This window comes from Dasypus novemcinctus, chromosome 27, assembly GCF_030445035.2.
Source record: "Dasypus novemcinctus isolate mDasNov1 chromosome 27, mDasNov1.1.hap2, whole genome shotgun sequence".
Taxonomy (NCBI): Eukaryota; Metazoa; Chordata; class Mammalia; order Cingulata; family Dasypodidae; genus Dasypus; species Dasypus novemcinctus.
The window spans coordinates 28,357,146-28,381,816 of record NC_080699.1 but is presented as its reverse complement, the minus strand read 5'-3'; the positions used below and the strand labels follow the sequence as shown (position 1 = coordinate 28,381,816).

Sequence of the window (24,671 nt, the reverse complement as noted above, 5' to 3'; positions counted from 1 at the left end):
GTTGCAGTTAATGCTCATTTATCTTTCAGACCTTATTTAGGTGGCCCTTCATTGTACATCAGGAAGCTTTCATGGCACTTACCATTAGGAAGTGTAAATGCCTGTTTACTTACCTATCTTCCTCATTGGACTGGAAGTTCCTTGAGTACAGGGCACTGTCTATTATTCATTATTGTATCTCCAGACTCTGGGCAGAGAAGAAAGATGCTCCATAAATAGTTGATGATTTGGAATTTGATGATTTGGAATTGAATTTCTTTCTGAAATGCAAAGGCAAACATACTGTTCTTAAATCTTTAACAGCTCCCACTGCTACTCAATAGAATATGGGCTTAGTATACTGTCATGCACACCTTTTGTTTTTGCCAGATGGTATCTCTTCACTCTACTTCTGTTCAAACAAAGCTCTAATTTCCCTTCAATCCCAGTCTCTGGGACTGGAGTGAGACTGACTCTATTCTAGCTTTCAGGATGGAGCATGTTATTCAAATGTAAGCCAATCAGAATGTCTCATTCTGTAGGTCACAGTGGGTAATTTGGCATGAGCATGTTAGCAAATAATGGACAATAAGAATTCTGTGGGGATTTTTGAGAAAGTGACCTTTCCCATACCTTGCTACCATGTGATGCCCAGGACTGAAAACATAACAGTGGGAGGTAGAGCCTACATTTGGAAATAACTTGAGTTCTTATTACTTTCTTTGATTCTTGAGACCAGTAATACCTGCAGCCACCCTACCTTATGATTTTAGTTTGTGTGAACCAATACATTTCCTTGTTTGCTTAAGCCAGATGGTTTAAGATTTCCATTATTCTTTATTTTTAAAAAGATTTATTTTATTTATCCTCCCCCTTGCTGCTTTCTTACTGTCTGCTCTCTGTGTCCATTTGCTGTACGTTCTTCTGTGTTTGTTTGTCTCCCTTTGTTGTGTCATCTTGCTGTGCCAGCTCTCCCCAGGCATGGGCCATCAGCCCTCTGCGGGCGCGGGCTGTCAGCTCTCCATGCACGGACCAGCTTGCCTTCACAAGGAGGCCCTGGGACGCAAACCCAGTGCCCCCTATATGGTAGACAGGAGCCCAACTGGTTGAGCCACATCCAATATTCTTTTTTAAAAAAGTTTTAAAGATTTATTCTATTTTTATTTATTCCTCTCTACCCCCTCATTGTTTGCACTTGATGTGTCTGTCTCCCTTGTTTCTTTAGGAGGCACAAGGAATCAAACCCAGGACTTCTGATGTGGGAGGGAGGCACCTAATCACTTCAGCTACCTCTCCTCCCTGCTTTGTTGTGTCTCTCATTATGTTTTCCTCCTTGTGTCTCTTGTTGCATCATCTTGTTGCATCAGCTTGCCATGCCTGCCTGTTGTGCCAGCTCTCTGTCTTCTTTAGGAGGCACTGGGAACCAAACCAGGGACCTCCCGTGTGGTAGGCAGATGCTCAGTCATTTGAGCCACATCTGCTTCTCCATTATTTTATTTATGTATTTACTCATTAATCAAATATTCACTGGGCTCCTGCATTGTTCCAAACTCTCTTGGTAATTCTAGGGTAGAGCAATACACAGGTAGACAAAGTCTCTGTCTTCAAGGAAGGATCAAAAGAGACCTCACTGATACATACTTACAAAAGACGTAAGCTTACACAATAGCGTCCTTAATCTATCTTATCTTATCTTATGTTTATCTTTCCAGCCAAAGCTAAATTCTGAAATATACATGTTCTTTATCATTACCCAGTATGCTTCCATCTTTGAAATCATAAACTTTAACATTGACTTCTCTAACTATGATGTTCTATCCTTTTATCTCTTGGCACTTCCATCTTCCCTATCCTTTGTCCTATCAACCCCTAATCTTTGACCTTCTTTTTCATCCTTATATCACCATCCTGGCTCTACATTTCCCCTAAAAACCAACTTAGACATTTTAGGGTATCTAAATGTCTTTGTGACTTTGGTCACTCTTTCAGGTACCTGAACTCCTAGATGTTAGTTTTCCTCTGTCCTACCCTCGATAATTCCCAGAGCTGTATTAACATGACCATCCACCATCTATGACCCTGAATCTGCCCCTGAATGATTGGGGGAGAAACAATAAAACCACAAAGATTGGTGCTACTATAAATTAATGCTCTCCAAACTCCACTGGGTCTTCAATGCTGCCTGGAATCTATGTGTTTCTAGTCAATAAGTTCTTGCATTCCTTTCAGCTGCTATCTTAGTCCTCCACATCCCCTACCCGCCCAAAATGTCTACATACTCACTTTAACTATGACTCTTGCCTTTTACTTCTCTAAGAAAGTAATCCATTAATTATTTAGTAAATGCATTGCTAAGGGTTGAATTGTATTCCCCCAAAAACATGTGTTGAAGTCCTAACCACCAAAACCGTAGAAATGTGCCTTTATTTGGAAATGGAGTCACTGAGGATGGAATTCACTAAGATGAGGTCAGACCAGAGCAAGGGTGGACCCTTAATTCAGTATGACTGGTGTCCTTGTAAGAAGGGGAGATGAGACATGGACAGGCATAAAGTGGAAGACCATGTGAAGGTGGGGGAGGCAAAGATTGGAGGGATGCATCTACAGTCAAGGATCACCAAGGATTGCCAGCAAAATACGAAGAGCTGGAAGCAGCCAGGAGGGATTTTCCTTGGCAGGTTTCAGATAAATAACAGCCCTTCTGACAATATGATTTCAGACTTTTAGCCTCCAGAACTGTTAGAGAATAAATTTCTGTTATTTTAAGCCAAAGCAGTACTTCGTTAGAGTAGCCCTATGAAAAGAAGAGAACTTACTGTATAATAGGCACAGGTCTGGGTGTTCGTCACAGTGATGAGGAGGGTAGACAAGTGATTTCACCTGTGGAAGGAGGTGGAAGGGTGGGACATGAATTATTTGGCAGGAAGTTAGAGAGGTCTTTCCTGAGGAAGTGATACTTAATGGCAAAGGAAGCATTCCAGGCAATGGGAATAGCATATGAGAAGGTCCTAAGGTGGGGAACTGATAAAAAGTTCAGTGTGTCTACAACATAGAACTCAAGGCTCAAGGGGAAAGTGGCAAGAAGTAAAGCTGGAGAAGACCATTCCTTCCTTCCTTCATTTATTACCATATTTATTCAAATATCTATCAATGACCACAGTGTATTGGGCACTACTCCTGGTGCTGGGGAGTTGGCAGCTGTTGAACATGCTATCAAGGGCTTGCTCCTATCCTCTTACAACTACCATTTCTGTACACCCTGGCCCAACTTCCATTTGCCAGCCCTTGGTTTTCTTTGGCTGATTGCTTTCTTTGACTGCTGGAGCCACACTACTACAGGTAGGTAGGCCAGAAGTGCTGGGAAATTAAAGCCCACTACCCAGTCCCCAGAATTTCTCAATTAGAGATTGACAGAAGGGTAGATAGAGACCCCAGTGCCCTAGTACCTTGGGTGGGCTGTTTCTGGGGTATGTGTTCTGCACTGACTGACCCAGTGGGTTTACAGCCAGTTGCCCACGGGTAGCTAGTTTAAACACTCTTTATAGGCTTGCCTCTCTTCCCTGTCTCACTTCTCTACTCCCTTACCCATGTTTCCTTGGATCACTTCCCAGATGAGCTCCTTGCATTAGAGTCCCTGGTTCAGTATCTGCTTTTGGGAAAATCTAAACAAAGACAGTGCTGAATAGGATGTCTGAGGTCGCTGCCTTTATTGAGTTTGAATTCTATAGATGGGGAGGGTATACAGGAACCTCTTATGTTTTTTAGTGTAACATTTTTTTGTGATGTATATGTCTTCAAAAAACAATTTACAAAAATGATGTGGTGGGGGTGGGAGTGGGTAGTATGGGAACCTCTTATGTTTCTCGTTTTCTTATTTTTTTTAATGTAACATTCTTTGTGATCTATTAACTTTAATTAAATTTTTTTTTTTTTAAAAAGGAAAGGCTCAAAGGAACAGTATTGGGACACAGGAAAATATTGGCATATAGACTGTAAGTTTTATATCACTGTTAAATTTCTTTTTTTTTTTTTCCTGTACCCCTCCCCACCCTGCTGTTTTTGCTGTATCCATTCACTGTGTGATCTTCTGTATCTATTTCTTCTATTTCTCTTTTTTTTATCTTCTCATCTTTCTCCTCTAGGATTCACCAGGATTCGATCCTGGGGACCTCTCATGTGGAGAGAGGTTTCCTGTCAATTGTGCCACCTCATTTCCTGGTCTGCTGAGCTTCACCTTGACTCTCCTTTGCCTCTCTTTTGCTGCATCATCATCTTGCTATGAGACTCCCTTGGGCAGGCACTGGCTCTCCGTGCAGGCACTGGCTCATCACGCAGGCACTCACACAGGCACTCGGCTCTGCACACAGTCACTGGTTCACCACACAGGCACGCTTTCTCTTCTCTTTCACCAAGAGGCCCCAGGGATGGAACCTGGGTCCTCCCAAATGGTAGGGGGAGACCCTATCACCTGAGCCACATCCACTTCCCTGTTAAATTTCTTGAACTTGATAACTGCATTTAAGGCAATAACTTAAGTGAATATTGTTGTTCTTAGGAAATGTACAGTATTAAGTGTTCAAGGAGCATGATATATACAGTCTACACTCATATATTCAGAAAATGGATTGATAAATAGGCAATTGGATAGATGGATAGAATGGTACGGCAAATGTGGCAAGATTTAAAAATTGGCGGAGCTGGCTAACTGCGGAGGGGTAGGGATATGTTGGAGTTCTCTGTATGGGGTTTGTATGTCTTGTGCAATGTCTTGTAATTTTGAAAGTATTTCAAAATAAAAATTTAAAAAACATTCTATAGAGAGGGTACAGACAATGGAAACAAAAATAATTAACATATTTCCAGATGGGATTTAGGTAGTGAATAAAGTGAAACAGTCATAGAATAGAAAATGGCCAGTATGGTAAGGGTTAGGGACAGAGGAGAGTAGCCTACTTAGGTCGGGCGTTCAGGGCAGGCTAGGTTTGGGAGGCTCTGTGGGCTTTTCCTGTCTCGCTTCTTCTCACCAGCACGGTGGTGTCATGCCAGATTTTTCTCCCTGATGTTGCTGTTTTCTCTTTGCTCCAGTGATAACTCTCTCCTTTGGATTTTCTTCCAACTTTCTGATGATTCAACCTATTCCCTTCCATGAACTTTTCTTCATTCACCCCAAATCCTAAATATCATGGTTCCCCACAGTCCATTTTTCTTTCTCCTTTCACTTTTCCTCTAATAGTTTCAGCCACAGCCCAGGGTGCTGATTCCCAAATTTTATCTATTGTGGACCTCTTCCCTGAATTCTTGGTCTTGATGTCCAACTATTTACTGTACATTTCTTCTTAGATTTTCCACAGGTACCCTAAATTCAAAACATCCAAAGCCTAGCTTATAATCTTTTCTCCCTCCAAAGTGATCTCCATCTTAAATTTCTTAGGTCAGGGGATGGCATCATCCACATCCATTTAGTTAGCAGCATTTGTTCCCTCCTTCCTAACTTCTGTCCCCTTGTCTTCATTTTCATGGCTGACCAATCTTCAGGACATCATCAGAAGTCCTTACCCAAACTACTACAACAGGCTCTAAACAAGTTCCTGGCTCTGTTCTCCTCGAATCCATCATCTACATGGTAGCCCAAATAATAGCTCTAAAGTTCAAATTTGCTTATGTTACTACTATGCTTAAAATTATTCACAGACTCCCACTAACATTAAATAAGGTTCAAAGTCCTTAACATCACATTCAGGATGTTGCGAGATCTTGCTCTTGCTTCCCTCTCCAGCCTCATCTGCAGCAGCTTTTCTCTCATGCTGCCCCTTACCATACTTTGAGGCTTGGCTTATTCCTGAACTTTCTGTAAGATTCAATGCAAACATCAGCACTTTTAGTAAGGATTTCTTGGTTATTTGAAACAGGAGGCGATTTTCCCCTTTTCCCCAGCCCTCCCCTTTCTCTGTCTAGTATCATCTAGTTATCTATGTATCTATAGTACGTAGTCATTGCTCTTTGACTTTGCTCATTGTGTTTGTACTTTGCCTTTTCTGTCACTAATTTCTGAGCTCCTTAAAAGCAGGTGATGGGTTATTTAGGTCTGTAGCAGTACCCAATCCATGTATACATGCAGTCAACCTTTATTGAGTGAATTAATAGTGCGGCTTACTCCTTGCATATATCTGGGATAGCATATGACCCAGCCCTGAATATTTTCCCTAACTCACAATATGAAAAATTCTATTTGACAAAGAGATGCAAATTGTTTATAAAGATCATCCACCCCTATTCCTTAAGTCACCTAGACCTTTGCCTGTTTCCTGTGAAAGAGTGCTTCAAGAACAAAATTGCCTTTGCATTAACCAACTCATGCCCTGCTTTTGCTGTACTTTATCATAGAGGGAACTGTCATTCAGTCTTTGAATTCCTGTTACTTTGGTTTCATTTAAGTGCATATAATCTTTTTTTTTTTTTAAAAGATGTATTTATTTCTCTTCCCCCCCCCACGCCCCAGTTGTCTGTTCTCTGTGTCTATTTGTTGCGTCTTCTTTGTCTGCTTCTGTTGTTGTCAGCGGTATGGAAATCTGTGTTTCTTTTTGTTGTGTCATCTTGTTGTGTCACTTCTCTGTGTGGGTGGTGCCATTCCTGGGCAGGCTGCACTTTCTTTCGCACTAGGCGGCTCTCCTAACGGGGTGTACTCCTTGCGCGTGGGGCTCCCCTATGTAGGGGACACCCCTGCATGGCACGGCACTTCTTGCACGCATCTGCACTGCACACGGGCCAGCTCCACACGGGTCAAGGAGGCCCGGGGTTTGAACCGCCGACCTCCCATGTGGTAGACGGACATCCTAACCGCTCGGCCAAGTCCGCCGCCCTCATATAATTTTAGGTAGCAGTTGTAGAGGATGAGCTATTCAGTAATCCTTAGCTATATTGTTTTAGAAATATGCTTTCATTATGCCTATCTCTGATCCTCAAACCAATCTTAGGGAGCAACTCATGGAAAAAAAAAAACAGATTTGAAAACGAAGGAAGGAGATTTGAGAAATTTCCATTAATTTATTTTAGATCCATGATGGTGCAGTCTCTCACATATTGTTCACTGTAATACAAAGCACTGGTCTTTCTCTGCAGATCAGAAGAAGCCTTTTATGGCAATGATGATTATATTTATCCTTTATTGAGCACTTATTATGTTCAAAGTACAAAAATAAGCACTTTGCATCTTTATCTTTTTTAATCCATACAATGACCCTATGAAAGATTAGGATGTTGAAATATTCTGGAGCACGAGAAGGCATGGAAAATTTAGGAAACTGGTAGTAGTCTATCTTTCTTCAGTATTGAGATTGCAGAAGTGGGAGATGAGAATGGGAAGAGATGGGTGAATTTGTATAGCTATGCAGAGGGTACATCTTTATGGGCCTTGCACAGCATGTCCAGGAGTCTTGCCTTTATCCCAAGAGTAATGGATTTTCACTGGAGGGTGACCTTGTTGTAAGTGTGGTTATAAAAAGATAACTCTGGCTGTGGAATGGAGAATGGATTGAAGAAAAATAAAACCAGAGGGAGAAAGACCAGATAGTATAGTTCTATAAAATCTAGGCAAATTTACTGGTGACCTGAATAAGGGTAGTGGGACCATAGAGTCAAGAGGGATGCAGCATCCTGTAGTAAGTCAAACAGACCTCAGTAAGATTCTCTCTCCACCACACTTTAAACTAAGGTTTAAAGTGTAACCTTAGGGAACTCAGAATATCTAAGTCTGTTTTCTTATCTACAAAATGGAGATAACCCTAGCCATCTCAGAGTTCTTGAGAAAGTGCATGTTGTAGCAGGCAGAACAATGGTGCCCAGATGTCCACATCTTAGTCCCAGAACCTGTGACTATATTACCTTACATGGCAAAAGGGACTTTGCAGGTATGATTAAGGTAAAGGATCCTGAGATGCAGAGACTATCCTGGATTACCCAAGTGGACCAAATCTAATCATTTGGGGCCTTGAAATTAGACACCTTTTCCTGGCTGTGGTCAGAGGGAGAAATGACAATGGAAGACAGGCCATAGATGTTACATTGTTAGCTTAAAGGTAGAGAAAGGGGATCTTGAGTCAATGAATGTGGGAACCCTCTAGAAACAGAAAATGAAAGGACGTGGATTCTCCTGTAGAGCCTTCAAAAAGAAACACTGCCCTGCTAACATCTATATTTTACTCCAGTGAGACTTAGTGGACTTGTATCTTACAGATCTGTAAGGGAGTTAATTTGTGTTATTTTAAACCTACAATTTTGTGCTAATTTTTTACTGTAGGAATAGAAAATGAATATTCCCGTCGAGGGCTCAACCCAGTGCTAAATAGAGCAGGCATTCAATATGGTGAAGTAGCCATTATCATCTAGATTGGATTGTATGTAGTAACTGATTGGAGGGAAAAGAAAGGTGAAGAATCTAGAAGAATGTTCAGGATCCTGAATAAATGACTGGGTAGATGCTGTTGCTGTATTTTAGTTTGGGCAAAGTTGAGTCTTAGGCATCCAAGAGACATTTAAGTGGACATGTTTGGTAGGTGGATGGAGGTACGGTCTGGATCTTAGAGGAGATCTGGGTTTTAGAGTCACACTTGAGAGTTACCATCATAAAGTGGATGGGATTGCTTTATAACCCCCAAGAGATATTCAGGAGAAAAATGATCCCTTCCACTGGTACCTGGTTCCCCAAAATGACTCCTAAGGCCTTAGACTCTGGGTTGCCTAAATCCATATACTTTTACATCTGCCAGCCATTTATGGTTGAAATCGATGTCTTCATGTCTTCAATGTGGCCATTTGAGCCAGGAGGATTCTGAAATTGGAGGCCACTCCCCTTTCTTGAGACAACAAAATCCAACTGAGTAGAATACCGTTTCACATCTGTGGTATGGATTCTGACACTGCTAATGGAAGGTGTCTGATACTAAGTGGTTGTTCTGACAGGTTTTTAAGGTACTGAACCTCTCTCTACTACCTGCAACCCCAGCCAAGAGATGGTGTCATTCTCTTTCTGAAGTTTTGCTTCTCTCTATACCACTATAATCTTGGGAGCTAGATCTGCTGTACTATTGTTTTATCCCGGATGTCAAAATACTTGTTTGACCCCATCTCTAATTCTGTGTCCTTGGAATTTTAGGGCTTCCTATCCCTATCTCTAGCAATAACTGACATATGAACAAAGTCACAGCTCTATACTAATGTTATTTCACACTCAGAAAGTCCCCTATTACTGCCAGGTCAGAGTGTAAGTACTCATCCATACTTCACTACCACAGAATCATGGGCGGAAGCACTCCAGTTGTGCCAATACCTTCCTGCCTCCTGCAGCTGAACTGCTTGTTGGATAAAATTATCCATTAGGGCTTTGGGATATGTGGTGGATCAAAGTAAGTCCTTCACAAGAAGGTACACTGTATTATAATCATAATAGCTACCATTCATTGGAAGTCTACTCTTTGCTGCACTGTGTGCTAGGGAATGCTACATGCATAATTTCTTACTCTCGCCACAATTAAGTAAGAAGGGTATTATTATTATTATTATTATTATTGTATTTTGGTTGAGGAAACTGAGCCTTAGATAATTTGAGTAAATTGCCCAAGCAAATGAGATTGCCAGGATTCAAAATCATTTTCATTTGTTTCTAAAAATAACATTCTTGCTAATAAACATGTAAGCAGTGCCTGTAAAAAGATGAAGGACAGACTCGAGCAGATATAGGACCTTCTGATGCTAACTCCTAACCCATAGGTAACTGTGGGAACTTCATCTCATCTCATTTCTCTCATTCTATGTGTGGTGGTTTGGAACTATGTATCCCCCAAAAACATGTCCTTAAGCTTAATTCATTCCTGTGTGTGTGAATTCTTGTATCATAAATAGGACTTTTTGAGGAGGTTACTTTAGGTATGGTATGTCCCAGCTCAATCAGGATGGGTCTTAATCCTATTCTGAACCCCTTATAAGAAGGTCACAGACAGAAAAAAAAGCTAGAGGGAGGAGCCCAAACCTGAGAGTCAACAGAACCTGGAAAACAAGAGAGAAGCCGGGAGAGGCTGACATGTGAATTGCCATGTGACAGAAAAGCCAAGGATCAAGGATCTTTCACAGCCAACCCCAGAATGCCACATTCTTCTGGGAGAAAGCATTGCCTGCTGATGCCTTGATTTTGGACTTTCTTTTAGCTAAAAACTGTGAGCCAATTAATTATCATTATTTAAGCCTAGCTTTTGCATGGGATTTGCTTTGGCAGCCAGGAAATTAAAACACCAGTGTCAGGGAAGTGGATTTGACTCAATGGATAGAGTGTCTGCCTACCACATGGGAGGGTCAGGGTTCAAACCCAGGGCCTCCTGACCCATGTGATGAGCTGGCCCATATGCAGTGCTGATGTGCCCAAGGAGTGCCGTGCCACGCAGGGGTGTCCCCCGTGTAGGGGAACCCCACGTGCAAGGAGTGAGTCCCTTAAGCAGAGCCACCCAGCACGAAAAAAAAAAGTGCAGCCTGCCCAGGAGTAGCACTGCACACACAGAGAGGTGATGCAGCAAGATGATACAACAAAGTGACACAGATTCCTGGTGCCGCTGACAAGAATATGGGAGGACACAGAAGAACACACAGTAAATGGATGCAGAGAGCAGACAACTGGGGGTGGGGTGGGTGGTGGGTGGGCAGGGATAAACAAACACCAGTGTTGTTTATTCTTTACTTCAGCCAATGTTTATTGAGTATTGAGTATTGACTGTTCTAGTCACTGTGATAGTTGAGGAAGATGGTCTACTGCCCTCAAGGAGCTTATTTTCTAATGGGACAAATAGATGCAGTCTTCTGTGTCATAAGAGATAGAGGTCGTTTGCTATGGGGACCTGCGTGAAGACCTGTAGCATCCTCTTCATCATGTTGGATGCCTTCCCCAAGAGAAGCTGTGGTCCTTCATCTGTGTGCAAGAGGTCTCTGGGATGTATACAAAGTCATAGATGCACATCTGGTTGATACTGTCTCCCATGTTAGCCACCAGTTAGTTCCCGGTCCTGTATGTCAACGTATGGCTATCTTGGCCCGCTCATGATAAAATGACCATGAGGGAAATGTGCCAGACTTTGCAAGAGGACATCCAGCCTATATTTATTACCCAGAGGCCAAGGTGCAGGCCTACAACTCTATTCATCTCCAGGACGCCCAGGACACATACTGGAAACAAGAGCGGAGCCCATTGGACCCCCAGGGGCAGCCCCCACCCCCAGTCCTGAAACCAAGATTCTTAGGGCAATTTCATCAGACCCTCCACCTTGTCTTCAGCTACCCCCGCCCGCCCTGAGTTTTAAAAGCAACCGCCATCCAGCAGGATGCTGCTCTCTAGCATCGTGTCTGCTTCCATCTGGGTTTCTCTTTTGCTCTGTCTCTTTGACACTTGTAATGATTCCCAGCCCCCCTTCCCCTGACTGCCCTTCTTATGTCTTGGAACCTTCCATCTTGACCTTTACCTGACCTGTCTGTCAACCTGCTCGCTGGCTTTGCCTGAGCCTGTAAGCCTAACCTTGGCTGATACCCACAGTGTCTGTGAGTCCCACTACCAGCAGAAACTTGACTTAGGTTTCTGGTTACTTGTCCTAGGTGCTATGGATATTTTACATGTCAGTTTATTTTCCCTAAATATTGTTTCATTCAGGAACATTCTATGAATTCTTGTTCCCATAACAAACATTTTGAACACTTGATCGCATTTTCCAATCCAAGGCTACCTTCTAGCCCTATATCCCTCTACTGTACAATGCAAACTCCAGGCGCAGTCAATATGGACTGCTCGTTGACCCCCAAATATTCCAGCTTCTGTGTAAGCTACTTCATGTTCCAGCCCATCCTGTCCTTTTAAAATTCTCCCATCTGCCTGGTTGACTTCTGTTCATCTTTCAAAACCCAAAGCCTCTCCTGATTGGAGCAGGGTCTCTGATTGCCCTGCTCATAGGCTGGAGTAGTGACCCCATTCTTAAGCCCGTCATGTAACTTGCACATAGCCGCTTACCATACTCTAAGGCCATTGTTTTCCTGTATGTTCCCCACCAGTCTGCAAGTGTTCCGAGGCCAGAATTTCTACCTCTTTCATCTGCTTATCCCCCAAATCCAGAGCAATGATTGGCATTATAGTCAGCATGCTATTATTGTTTCTTGACTAAGTAAGCTAATCAGAACATGCTCTACTTGCTGTATGAATGAATGTTTTGAAAGCATAATTAATTCTGCATTTGTTAGGAGAGAGAACACTGAGGGCTTTGCCAAGAAGGCAATTTTTTATATGAAATCCTTGAGAAGGAAAAAGCTTTTTCCAGGCAGAGGAGGGAAGAAGAAACAGCACAAGCCACTCAGGGACTGGGAGGAAGTCTGGTGTGTTTCAAGGCACAAGGATGTAGCAGGAAATGACAGATGGCCATGTTCAGATCATGGAGAAATCCTGGTGCTGTACGAAGGAAATCGGACCTGGTCCTGGGGGCAATGGAGGGGCCGTTATTGGCCACTTACGGCTTGGAACCAGAGAAGTGACATGGTTAAATTGACCAGGCCATAAATCTGGGGTTGCTTCTTTGCCTTACCCTTTAAAAAATTGCTGCGTGTGGAATTTCTGTAAAGTGGTTCCAAAAAGAAGTTGTCATCCTGTATGCTAGCCTCCAAGGCGGATGGGGTTGCCCCAAGAGAGAGGCTGCGGGTGGCTTTTTCCTCCTAGTGCGACCCGAGGCATGCCTGCCGCTGGAGGTCACTGTTGCACTGTCAATGTTTCTGCAAAGCCCCGGGGGGGCCCTGCCCAAGTCCACTTCTGCGGAGGGTGAATCCAGCGACCCCTGAGCAGGTTGGAAGTTCCCTTGCACAGACATCTTTCTGACCCCTCAAGGACTGGCCTGGTGACCTGAAAAATGTGGCTGAGAAAGAGCTGCTTCTGAGCACCAGGGAGAGATGAGGCGGGCGAGAGGCTGGAAGACCTGGTGCATGAGGGCTGAGGTAGGCGTGTAATCAAAGACAGGGAATGTTGTGTGGTCTGGATCTCATTATCTCGTGTCTGGTCTGGGAGAGGCTGGATGCCTTTGCGGGTCAAGGAGACTTTTCTCCTGCTGCTTTCTGGTTTGAATCTGGTTTTGAGGTTAGGGAAGGTTTTTCTTGTCCTGTGCCAATGGTAGGGTCCAAGGGATACAGGATGAGTTGGGCATCTCAGACTCTATCCTAGGGGGAGGCCTGGGGAGTGGAGGGGGCTCCCCTCTTCCTGCTGGGTCCTGACGACAGAGCTGCCACATAGTAAGGGAAGTGGAAACCGAGGCGTGTTCCTTAAACTGGGTGGCCAGTGCCTAGGGCCAGGCTTCACGTGAGGCATCCAAGAGATGCACAGAGAAGGGACGGGAAGGGACAGTTCAGGGCTATGTATTTGTCTTCTCACTCAGTTCTCACGACAAACACATGCTGTACAAACTTTTTTGCCCATTTATTATTTGAAATTGAGGTTTGGAGCTGACGTTGGAACCCTGTTTTCTTGAAATACAAACCACTATTGTGGGCACCTTCTGGAAACTTCTTTGGGATTAAAATCTTGACTTGAGTCATATGGAGAAACAGAGTCTCTGACTATGGAGCTTTGATAAAAACTTGCTTCAAAGGAGTTGAGAGAGTAACTTCTTGTAAGAGCTGAGTAACTTTCTAATAAGGCATAATTTGTAGGTAACTTTCCATAGACCCAAAGCACTTATATATACATTAATTTGATCCTTATGACAAACATATGAAACAAGTATGCTATTATCCCTTTTATGGATGAAGAAGCTGAGGGTTTGAGAATTTGATTAATTAATGGCAGGGGTGGGATTCAAGTTTAGGTCTTCTCCCTCCGAGCGCAACACTCTTTCCATGATTTGGGTAAGTCTTGGCTGATGGAAAGATATTGTACCATGGTCTAGTTAACAATGGAAGGCACTTCTCAGGTCATGAGGCACCACATTTTATTTGTTTTTATAGGTGTTTTTTAAAAAATTTCTCTCCCTTTCCCCCTCATCCCCCCGCCCCCTGTTGTCTGCTCTCTGTGTCCACTTGTATTCTTGTCAGTAGCATGGGCAATCTGTCTCTTTTTGTTGCATCATCTTGTTGCATCAGCTCTTCATGTGTGCGGCGCCACTCCTGGGCAGGCTTTGCTTTTTTCGTGCTGAGCGGCTCTCCTTACAGGGCGCACTCCTTGCACGTGGGGTTCCTCTACGCGAGGGACACCCCTGCGTGGCACGGCACTTCTTGCGCACATCAGCACTGGGCGTGGACCAGCTCATCACATGGTTCAGGAGGCCCTGGGTTTGAACCTTGGACTTCCCATGTGGTAGGCAGACGCTCTATCCGTTGAGTCAAATCCGCTTCCTCACATTTTATTTTTAGAGTTAAGGAAATCTCAACCCAGAAAGATTAAGTTCCTTGCCCAAATTCATACATCTCTGGGTGAATAATATTGACCTCCTAAGATAGGTTCTGGATTTAGCAAATAAAAACACAGAACTCCCAGTATTGCATGGGACAAATTTATACTAAAATGTTCTTGATTGTTTATCTGAAATTCAGATTAATTGAGTGTCCCATATTTTATGTGGCAAATCTATTTTAAGTCGAAAGAGAGATAGCTAAGCTTACTGCTCTTTTGGACATCTTCAATTTTTAGAAACACCACCCTGAACACCCTGAAAGAATTGAAAGAACTTTCCACATTTTTGTCCTGTGGTGAGTTCACCCCACCACATCATCTACAGGATTCATTTTTCAAGATGTCCTAAGAGAAAACAATTGCAGAAACATTTGAAAATACAAAGTGTTTCAAGACAATTATGAAATTTAACTAGCCCAGTTAATCATATCAACTACTCATGGGAAACCAAATCATGGAAGGAAATCCCCAAGAGCGCTGGGTCACATACCCTTCCAATGCACACCTTTAATCAAGATTCAAAAGGAAGACCGTCAGTTAACTCCCTTTGGAAACTATTATGTAATGAAATCAACCCTGCTATGTGCTCCCAGGCTAATTACTGGATTTATTCTTTTTACTCAATTTATTCCTAGATATATGGGCATTTCTCTCTCATATTCTTTATTATTTTACAAAAACAAGCCACAACCAATGATAATAATGAGAATTCCACCTCACTAGTGATGGTTTTAGAACTAGCATTAAGGATTTAAACATATAGGGAGTTTAATGCTTATGGATCTATTCTATGTATGAGTGTAGGTCCAGGGCTTGTAATGATAATAAAGTCTGCATCTATTTGGAGGCCCACAATCTACCTTGAAAAAAAAAATCTTTGGTTCTGAAAGTCACATGCACAGTAGAAGGGACAATGATGATTGTATGTTTCTCCTAACACTGCAAAAACAATGGCAATTTGAATCTTTTTGTTTCCATGTTGGAGTGGTATTTTCCACCTTTTATAGCCTTGCCCATTCACTGACCATTTGTGTTCCCCTCTCCTTCAATCTCATCACTCATTATTTCAAAATAATTACTTGAACACCGATTGTGACACGAGTACTGTGCTGGAGATGAGGAAACAGAGAAGAAAAGCTCTAGCCCTGCCCTCAACGTGCTCATGGGCCCGTGGTGGAACAAGGACCATTAAATAAGATAAATGACTTATAAGAAGTTGAGCAGAGTAAATGTGAGATTGTAGAGGAAAAGGCAATTACTTCTTCCCGGGGGAGACAGGAAAGGAAGGGAAACATCAGTTCAAGCATATGTACAATATTTATAAGACAGGGCTTGTTGTAGGACCTAATGTATTTGGTGAATGACAAGAAGTTTACGATGGAGATGGAGGAAAATGAGACTGGATAGGTAGTTGGAGTTCAGCTCAATAAGGTCTTTGAACACCAGTGAAGGGATTTGGATTTAATGGGAAGTTGTTGGAAATCTCAAGCAGGAGACTGACATGAGTCAGTTGATTTTAGAGGAAATGAACTGTGAGAAAGCAGTCTAGTATAATAAGATGTGGGAAAAACTGGAGGCAGAAGTACTAGTTAGGATGCTGCAGTAATATATCAGGAAAGCGGTGATTTGGAACTGGTAAAAGCTTAGGCCAGGGGGATGGAAACAAGAAGAACAAGTTCCCTTTGATTATGTTCCATTTTTATTCTTTTAGTCCTCCTCATCCACAAGACCAGCAAAACTCAAAGTAGTAGTTGAGCAGAATGAGGTAAGTTTGCTCAAATTTGGGGAGGCATTATCAGGACTGAGAATGGTCCATAGAGAGCTCACAAGGAGTGGAACTAGGGTGATATTTCCAGAGTTGTTATTCCAGATCCAGCTTTTTTACTATTTTTATTAATGACTCCAAATGATATCCAAAAAATTCAGAGATTAGCTAAACCTAGTAAGATGAAATTTAATAGTAATTAAAGTGAAGTTCTATAATTGGATCCTGAAAGTTAATGCATAATTACAGAATGGGAGAAATAATAGTTTGTACATATGAAGGGTTTTACTTGAAAGTCTATATATATATATTTTTTTTCCAACATTTTTTAAGTAGGTGAATGATATGAGGGTAATACTGGCTTCTGTAAAATATAGACCCCACAAACTCAGTGGCTTAATATAATTGAAATGTAATTCTCATTCATTTAACTGTCCAAGTCTGATGTTCCTTATCTTTTGCATACTGTTTTCCTCCATATGGGGCTTCTAGGTTCCTTCCATCTGGTGGCTCAGTGATCCCCTAAGCTACTTTTTTTTGCCTCTCTGTCATTTGTCTATGGTTTGAAGAAGAGGAAAGAGAGAGTGGAGAAAGGACCTGTGCTTCATAAAACCCTTAGATCAGAAGTGTTACATTTCCCTCACATTTCCTTACCTGGGTGGGTAGCTGCTTTTTAGTAGCAAATCTGTATTATGGAAGCAGAAGAACATGTGGGAAATGCTACCATCTCTGTTCCTTATGGTATCCAGAATGGAGATGATAGTTTTATTTCCAGCTCCGGCCAGGCTCCAGCTCATGTATTAGTATCAGTTGAGAGCACCCCATTTTTGGAGGGAAGTTGGCAAAGTGAAAGATATTTGGAAGTCATTGAGTAGAAGATACAATAGAAAGTTCTGTGAATGTTGAGTCCAGAAAAGAAGACCCAGGAGGAATGCAATGGCTGGCTTCAGCTACTGGAAATAACCTTAAATGTTGTTATTCCCCAGGGTTTTTAAAAAATTTTTTATATATTTTAAAAAGATATTTAAATTACATAAATGTTACATAAGAAATATAGGGGATTCCCATATGCCCCACTCTCCACACTACCCACATTTACCCATATTAACAACATCCTTCATTAGTGTGGCACATTCATTGCAATTGATGAACACATTTTGGAGAATGCCACTAAGCATCAATTAGTTTACAGTGTATTTTATACTCTCTTCCGCATAATTCTGTAGGTTATGGCAAGATATATAATGGCTTGTATCTGTCATTGCAATGTTATTCAAGACAATTCCCAAGTCCCAAAAATACCCCCCCATGTGTACATCTCTTTTCCCTTTCTCTGATCTCAGAACTCCAGTGGCCATTGCCTCCACATCAATTATATAAGTTCTTCCATTGCTAGAATCACAATAAATCTCTAGTAAAATACCAGTAAGTCCACTCTAGTCCATAGTTCATTCCCCAATTCTGAGAATTCTGGGATGGTGATGCCTACTCTACTCTAATTGAGAGGGAGCTTCAGTCCCATAAAGCTGATGGATGGAACTCTTTTGCTTGCCATTGTAGACTCTCTCAGTTCCTTGGTATAGTGGTTGTCCATCATCACCTCCTTGCTAGTTGTCCTGGGTGAATTCAATGAACTGGAGAGTAGGTTTTGCAATTCCATTGAGGCTAAGGGACCAGCTGGCACATGGGTAACTCAAAGATTCAAGGCTCTTGGACACCCATCTACCAACTCCAGCACCAATTATAGGTTCAAATAGAAAGGACGGAAGAGCCATGTGTAGGGAAACCACAATTGAGTCCACTTCTGTCACTGGGGCGGGGTTTGGTTTTTAAGCTTTTCTTGTTTTAGGATGTGTTCTATGCTTGGATGATCTTATGTACTTTTAAACCCATAATTATTCACTTAGATGTTGGGCTTGTTTCTCTAATCCCAATCTTCCTCTGAGCTCTGGACTCATATCCATCTAGTAACCATCCATCTTAACTGTTTTTTTTTTAAGTTACACCAAACTCAACAAAGCTTGCCTTAACCCATACCAACAGCCTCAACTTGGCAGTGCTATTGGCTGCCCGATTGTTCATACTGAAAGCCAGGGAATCATCTTTGAGCTGCCATCTCTCCTTTGTCCTCTTGTTTAGTCACCCAGTCCTGCCTACATCGTAAGTAAATGCAGCCCCAACTTCAATTTAAATGTTTTGAGTTGTACAGATTTAATTCAAATCTTTATCAGCTTTTCACCTAGATTTCTGGTCTGTCTTGCTTCTTCTACCCTTGTTCCTCTACTCTGCCACTGGAAAGATCTAACAAAAAAGGTAAATCTGGTCTTTATTTTATCTTGTTTAAACCACTTTAGAGGTTTTAAATATGATGCACAAGGTTCTTTGATTCTTGCCTAAGACTCTAACCCCATGGCCTCCCTCTTCCTCTTCTTATCATTCCCTTTGTAGTTCTTTAAATATACCATGCTCTTTCTCATATCTGTAAGTTCACTTAAAGCTTTCTCTTTAGGCAATTACAGCTTTGGCTAACTTCTGTTTGTCCTTAAGAGCCTACTTAAGACTTCTGCTAACTCCCCAAATTTGGGTTAAATATCCTTTTTCTTTGCATCCAAACATATTGAGTATACTAGTACACATCTGTCTCCCCATTACCTGTGACTCTAAAGCAGGAGCCGTGTCTAATTAATTAATATTGAATTAATTAATTCAATAACCAGTACCCAGCATCAGGCCTGGCACACATTCAGTAAATGTCTGTGGACTTGAGTTGACATGCTATCTCAAAATGCAAAACCATGAAGCTGCAGGAAAGTAGATTTTGGCTTTCATTAGGTTGTAACGCTTAGAAATGAATAGCAAACATTAGAAAGTAGTAGGCTGCCTCCCAATGGTGGTATCCTAGTGGAGGTCAGAGTACTCACTTGATAGATTACCATCAGAGAGATTTAAGCAGTCAATGGAGGGCTGGACATGACATTGTAAATCATCCTGTTAAACTCCAACATTCCATAATTCTACGATTTGTATTTGATGTGCTTATAAAAGAAGCATATCTTAATCATCCAAAGTGTGTTATGAGGCATAATCAATAGTCCTGGGAGGCCTTTAAAGAGGAAATGGACATAAAGATCTGTAGATAGAATACTTGGTCCGAGTAAAATAATACATATTCTAATGAAATTTGGAAAAATATAAATCTTTTCAAGTCAAACTCCTCTACCTCATATGTCCATGCATACTATAATTGCTGGGCCAAATATAGGGATTAAAATCCATGGTTAAGAATGTTTAATGAACAATTGTCATTCTGTCCTGTTGTCTTCTGCAGCTCAGATATCTATGTATTGTGTTTCCCAGAGAGGACTTAACAGACGAGAAAATTACTAATTGTTTGAGATTCCACAAATATGATCCTTTGAGGGCTCTCAACTACTGTGTTGATTCTTGCAGCTGTTTAAAATAATTGAACTATTAATATTGTAACCTTAAATTGCACATCTTTTGGTTTAGCTTTTCTGGTGGCAAGATTCAGAAAGGAAATCGAACATTAGGCACATAAAGTGGAAGCTTTATCTCCATAGAAGAGAGATCTCTTTGCTTTATCTTGCAAGGCAGCCATGGCCTTGAGGAGCTAGGGCTCAAGGAGAAACATGGATTTTCATTTTTTGACCTTTACCCTGCCAGAAAACTTTATTCTCTTAGTAGAAGGAAGCTTGCTTTTTTATCAGTCTTTAAGAAAGATTATGCCATTCTTCTCACAATGGGATGAGTACGAGCTTTTTTATGTCCTTTGCAAGACAAACAATGTTTGGGGTTTTCCATGTGTAAGTTCTTTGAGGAATGGCATAATGTCTATTATTTAAGAAGAGTGTGGTATCATGACAAGAACATTGGATTTGGAATTAGGTACCAGCATTTTAACTCCAAGCTTTACCTATTGTTGTTAAGGGCTCTGACCATGTCCACAAGATGAGGTCATTGAACCCAAGACCCTCTAAGCTCCCTACTATTCTAATGTTCTCTGTGTTCTGAGATTCCAGATGTTATCTCCTAATGCTCAATACCAGTGCTTGTGCATTGGATTTGACCAACTTAAATAAAGAAAATTGCCTAGAGCTGGTGTTTTAAGTTCAAATCCAGGATCTTCAGCCAAATTTTGCACAGGGCCACCCCTCAGGAATAATAATGCTGTTTGCCCTGGTTTCCCTTTCATATACACAACCCCCACCCCAATACAAGGTCTGCTTGTTAATAATTGTTAAATGTAAGCAAAGGATTCTGTTCTCCTCTTCTGCCATTACCTTCCTACTCCAGTTTGTCCTACAAATGAGTACCAATTTAAACTTCCTACTGATTTCCTTTCATTCACCTGTTCAAAAACCCATATGAGCTCTACATTGTTCATGGAATGAAATCCACATTCCTGTGTGTGCCATTCAAGGCTCTATACTATGGCACCTATCTGCCTTTCCAAATTTGTCATTGAACATACCTTCTGCATGAAAGCTCTGTTTCAAGAAGGCTAATGGCTTTGCTGTGGCTCTGGGGAGGGAGATGGGGTACTTTCCTACCTGTGTGCCTTTGTTCATGCTGGTCTTCTGCTCATATACCCCCTTTCTCATTTTTTTCTGCAATAGGAATTGTTCCCATGTTTTACAGTAAGTTCAAACCCATTCATTCTTCTGCCCTTCCCTGATGTCTATAGCCTGCCACAATAGCTCTCAATTACTATATACTCCCTGTAACTAATTGCCATCAACATTTTTGTTCTGGCTGTGTTTTGGCTAATTATACATTGCACTTAGCACGAACTGCCTACGAGTGTTAGGGTGTGTGTTTCTTGTTTCCCCACCTAGATGAAACCCTCCTTGAAAGCAAAGACAGTCTTATATTTAGATCCTCATTGCTCTCAGATCTGCATTTCCATATCAACTTCTTCAAACCACCAGTAAGGTATTGATTGCATACTTTAATAGTTATTCATGTTTCTGTCTTCACAGGTAAGCTATGAGTTTCTTGACTAAAAACAAAAAACTGTCACTGTTTCCCTTGGCCAGCTCCAGTGCCTGGCACATGGTAGAGCCGCAATAAATGTTGTTGAGAGAATGAATGCAGGCAGATTCAGCTTTGCCAGAAACAGCTGACTTTGTAAGAAGTGGATAAATTGAACCGCTTTATGATCAGTTTAAAACACGGAAGCTGATTGCCTCTGAAAATGGGATGCATCTTTCCTTTGTTTCTTGGCATTTTTCCTGTTAGAAATGGGACTTGAGCAGATTAAATAGGACTCAATCTTGAATACATAAATGACACCAAGCCTGAAATGATGCTGAGGTTGGAAACGATTTAGTTCACTTGAATTTTATTTGGGAGATAATGTTTTCCTTCTGGGAAGAGAAATGCTAATGAAAAAATCGTCTCCCAACTACAAGTCAGAAGTAATAGGAATCTGGCCAGAAATATGATCTTATGGAAACTCTCCAAGCAAAGCATCTTATACCCATGTCCACGCCTTTGGATTGACATTCTGAGGTTTGCCTTTCTCTGGTTTCCAGAGATCAGGGTGGAGAGAGGCGCCAGGGTAACAAGCCAAATAGGTCTATTATGGGATGTCATGCTCACTGGGCATGAGTGCTGTCTCTTAGGACATTTATAGCTTTTATTACTCAGCCCAACTTTAATAACACATGGACAAGCCTGCGGCAATTTGTAAAGGATCTGAGAGTTTTTTGTTATGAATATCTGTAGTATAAAATTAGTGAGGTTCAGGATTGGATTCGATTGGAACGATGATCTCATCAAAGGGGCCCTGCTCTCTGCTGAAGAACGGCTGCTTTCAATATCTCTGACATTCCAAATGGTCATGTTTATTGGGGACCATTTGTTAAGGGTAAGTTGGCATATAGTGACTGTTAAATTGTAAGTTAGGATATGGTCATGAACGGCAAATTCTGGTTCTACCTTCTCCCTTGGAGTTATTGAGAGGTGGGACAGGAAAAGAGTGATCAGTCATCTTAAACCATGAAGAGGGGAATGTAATGGTGGCCAGTGGTGTAACTTAATCAAGGAAGATTCCAATGTCTTCTACATCAGTGCTTCTCAAACTTGAATGTTCACCAGATCACTTGGAGATCTTGACAAGATGCAAATTGTGATTCAGAAGTCTATGGGAGTCCAGATAATGGATTTCTAACAAGCTTCCAGGTAATGTCGATGGTGCCCATCCATGCACCACACTTTGAGTAGCAAGTTTCTAGAGTATGCCATATTGATCGGTCTGTTGGGAATTGAGTCCCATGTTAACCACCCCAAATAGAGAATAAACAGACTCTTAGCTGATAATGATGAAAAGATTACCGAGTGATAGGTGATCAGAAGTGACAAAGGTTTTTAAAGATTATCCAATTAATTGGTCTCCAAATTCTTTGTTTTTATTGTTTTTTTCCAATTCCCCCTTTTCACTAAAATTATATGGAGCACCTTAATACATAAAACAGACAAAAGCTTTACTGCCTTGATTAAATCTGAAACAGGGAATTTGGAGCCCACTCACCTTCCCACTACTCCCCTCAAAGACTCAAAGATTCTTAAGCCCCCTCTTTAGAACTAGCCTTATTCAATGCCTAAGCCAAGAATAAGATGAAACTCAAATCCAAGCATCTTGATTGGATTTGACTACTAGCCTGGTGTTCTTTCCAGTATGCCAAGTTGTTATAATTTACTTATTATTGTCATGTATGTCACAATACCCAGTCCTTGCCATGCCCCTTGCACCCACAGTTAGCTATGTGGAGTTGGAAAAGTCACTTAACCTTGGGCGTCAATAAATATTTGTTGTATAAATGAAGAATGATAATAATATAGGCAGAAAACCATTTTCAAACTTTTAGTTGTTATTAAAATTTAAAGGAATCTGAAGATTATCATCCTGATCAAATAAGCTCTAAATTATTTGTGGTGCTCTGTTGGGTTCGATGAAAGAGAGCCTTGCTGTTTCTGTCTTTGGCATTTGGTTATTTACACCAACTATGGGAATGTATAGGATTTACCAAAGGCTGCACAAAAAGCTAATCCTTTATAATGGGATTAGAAAGGAAGATTTTTACATAGTGCATGACTATGGGAAGCGTATTTTAGATTAAGGAACAAGAGTACATATATTCTGAGTAGAAAATGAAGAAAAAATTTAATTTTCAAACTAGGCAAGGCAAAGAGATTTTGTTAGCTTCCTTCTGAGGAAATGGTGAAGGCATTATGAAAGAAAAGAATTCTGATAATTTGGCTGTTCCTAAGTCATTTGGTAACAGGTTAATGAATCTATCAGTGTGGAAGTCAAACTAGCATCTAACTCGCTTGTGGTCAAAGGCCAAGAATGGAAAACGACTGTATTTTATGTAAAGAAACACACAGCAGACAAGTGCAAACTCTGGTCTATTTCATTTTAGTGGAGAGAAAGACATCTGGGGCATAATGTTTAGCTGAATTGGCTCGGGATGGACTATGAAACAAGATGATGCAGCGAACAATTACGTTTTAAACAACTGCGCTGAGATTACTTTATCTTCCTTTCTTATTTGCAGAGCCTTGAGTGAGAATGTCTGCTGGATCTGTGGGAGAAAAGAGACTTCCTCTGGCATGATATAATTTTTGCAAAGGGGAAACACACGGTGAGTCCTGCATATAAGACAATATTGAGGTGCTAATAGCCAGAGCTGTCAGTCACATGGCAGGTAGACTCAGGGAACGTTGAGGCAGTGCTACCCAGGAGCCTTTGGAGCATGGAGCATGGGAAGGCAAGAAAAAGTTTCCGAAGCTTTTTAACTATAGCGACCTCATTAAGTTTATGATAGCCCAGAAGGAGTGCTTTTCTGCTTTTAGTTATAACCATCTTTCTCCTCAGAATACAACATATCACACATGCACTCCTTTTTTACCCCAGAGACTGAAGGTACTTCTGGTATTTGTGTAAAGAAAAAAAGTCCCTGAAAATCCACATTTTAAAATTCAGCAAACTAAGCAACAGTTTTCTTCAGTAGTATCATTCTTGAGAATTTCTAATAACATTTTGTAGCTATCACAGGGTATGGATTATACATTGATATAAGGGCTTGAAGGAGAGTCTAGGGTTTACCTTCCCTGAACACTTAAAAAAAATTAGATATTGATCCCTGCGTGTCAGGGAATGGGAAATCAGGGTTTGACTAGGAAGAAGGAGATTGGCTAAGGTAATTAATCTATCTATCTATCACATATCTTACCTATCTATCAAATCTATCATCTATCATTTATGTATAGCATAACTAGACACAATGGTAAGTACAAAGGGGAAAATAATCTCTTCTTTAAATAACTACCATTCTAGTAGGTGAGATGACAAAAATACAATTTTTGTAAAAGCATAATACTTCGTTATGCAAGTGTGGGGTCCTCTCTGAGCAGCATTACAGCACCTGGGAACTTGTAAAATGTGCCTCT

The 24,671-nt window shown here is 41.3% G+C and overlaps 1 long non-coding RNA gene across 3 annotated transcripts in view; it reads left to right on the top strand.

Annotated features, from left to right (window-relative positions):
- The first annotated feature begins 12,829 nt into the window (after positions 1-12,829).
- The window catches only part of LOC131276349 (uncharacterized), a 33,087-nt gene continuing 21,245 nt past the window's right edge, over positions 12,830-24,671 (top strand). Inside the window, exons 1-2 of one of the 3 annotated variants that reach the window (XR_009183861.1) lie at positions 12,830-12,984; positions 23,777-23,863. This is a non-coding gene — a long non-coding RNA (uncharacterized lncRNA). Of the gene's footprint in view, positions 12,985-21,196; positions 22,401-23,773; positions 23,864-24,671 lie in introns of those variants that run through there. The other 2 variants (XR_009183862.1, XR_009183860.1) reach the window with 2 other exon arrangements.